The sequence below is a fragment of the Chenopodium album genome, chromosome 14 (assembly GCF_948465745.1).
Source record: "Chenopodium album chromosome 14, dcCheAlbu1.1, whole genome shotgun sequence".
In the NCBI taxonomy this organism is placed as follows: Eukaryota; Viridiplantae; Streptophyta; class Magnoliopsida; order Caryophyllales; family Amaranthaceae; genus Chenopodium; species Chenopodium album.
The window spans coordinates 20198069-20199805 of NC_137847.1; the positions used below are offsets into that span (position 1 = coordinate 20198069).

The following is a 1737-nucleotide window of genomic DNA, read 5'->3' on the forward strand; positions in this document are numbered from 1 at the left end:
TTGTGATTTTCCTTGTTAGCCATTCATAGTGAACCCTAGCTTGGCTTATAGGAGATAGCTTTTGGATTCCTTTGATTGCAACTATTGTTTGTCCCTTGTGATGTTGAATCGATTGAGGATCTAAAAATTAGCATAATCATTGAGCTTGCATGTGGAACCTATATCCCTATTGTTTAGCATATTGAATTCTTCGATTTTTCTAGCTTCTTGACACTTTAGTTACCAACCACAACCATTTATATTCTTCGAATTAGCTTGACATAGGCTATAGCATCGTTCCTACTCATTCCTTTGGGTTCGACCCTTGACTTACCATATTACTTGTATTAGGTTGGTCGAGTGTTTACAAATTAGGTTTGGCTCTAGGGAGAGGTAGATAACGACCTACATTTTCCTCTTGTAAAAAATGACGCCGTTGCCGGGGAGTGATATTGGTGCTTTGTTATAGTTGTTGAGTTTATTTCACCTTTAGTTGAAAATACAAAAAGATTTCCTTTAGGCTACACTTGTAGCCGTGCTACTAACCATTTCTTTTGAGATTTTATGCATAGAGCACGTGGTCATTCACTAGTGCCATTTGATCCGGAAATTGAGAGAACTATTGCAAGGTTGAGGGGTGCTAAACGATCTTTGAGCCCTAGCATTTCAAGTGAGGAAGAACCACAATTAGAAGAACAATCAAGAATGGGAGAAAATCCGAGAATGGCATTGAAGGAATTGGGGATTCCCGGTGCATATAGATTTGAGAGTGGGATTGCTCCACCTACAACACCGGCAAATGATTTTGAAATAAGGCTGGCAATGATCATTTTGATAGAGAGGCGACAATTTAGTGGGGCCAAGCATGAAAGCCCACTAAACCATCTCAAGGAATTCGAAAAATATTGCAATACTATCAAGGTGAACGGAGTTTCCCAAGAATTCATCCGCCTCAAGCTCTTTCCCTTTTCTCTCATAGGGCGTGCTTTGGAATGGCTAGACAAGGAGGTTAAGCCGAATTCTCTAAGGACATGGGACGAGGTTACCAAGGAATTTCTATCCCGTTTCTATCCACAAAACGGCGGAGGCTAGAGCTTTGATTCAAGGTTTCAAACAAAAGCCAAGTGAGAGCCTCTATGAAGCGTGGGAGAGATATAAAGAGTATCAAAGGGAGTGTCCTCACCACGGAATTCCAACCTATCAAATTATTCAAATTTTCTATGGAGGCCTAAGTCCCCAAGGCAAGTCATGCCTTGATAGGGGAGCCGGAGGTCCCATCTTGAATAGGACGGAGGAAGAAGTGGTAGACATCATTGAGGACATGGTGAGGTACTATAGAGATTGGCAAGATGGTGAGAGGGATTCAACTAGCAAGAGTAGCTCTTCGGTGTACTCGGTTGATCATCTAAATGTAATCAACAATCTCTCCTCACAAATGACAAACTTGGGGAAGGAAATGATTGCAATCCGGGAAAAATTGGAAAGTTCTTCTTCCCAAGCTTCAAATCCTCCCTCCCAATTTAAGGGGAAAGGTACATCTTCTAACTCTCATCCCCCTCCTTCTTCTAGTAACATGCCTAGTGGTTGTTTGTTTTGTGATGTGTGTGGTTCGTATGATCATGATGCTTGTAATTTCCCACATGCTTTTCCAGATAGTAATGATGATTTTGATAATAGTGAGAGTGAGCATGTGAACTATGTGTCTAATAATAATAATGTGCAAAGGTTTGATAATCAAAGGGGTCAATGGAATAGGAA

The 1737-nt window shown here is 40.9% G+C and overlaps 1 non-coding gene across 1 annotated transcript; it reads right to left on the minus strand.

Moving 5' to 3' along the window:
- Nucleotides 1-1064: 1064 nt before the first annotated feature.
- Nucleotides 1065-1170, minus strand: LOC145580393 (small nucleolar RNA R71). The gene has a single exon (XR_014099448.1). It is a non-coding gene; the product is annotated as a small nucleolar RNA R71 (small nucleolar RNA).
- Nucleotides 1171-1737: the final 567 nt, after the last annotated feature.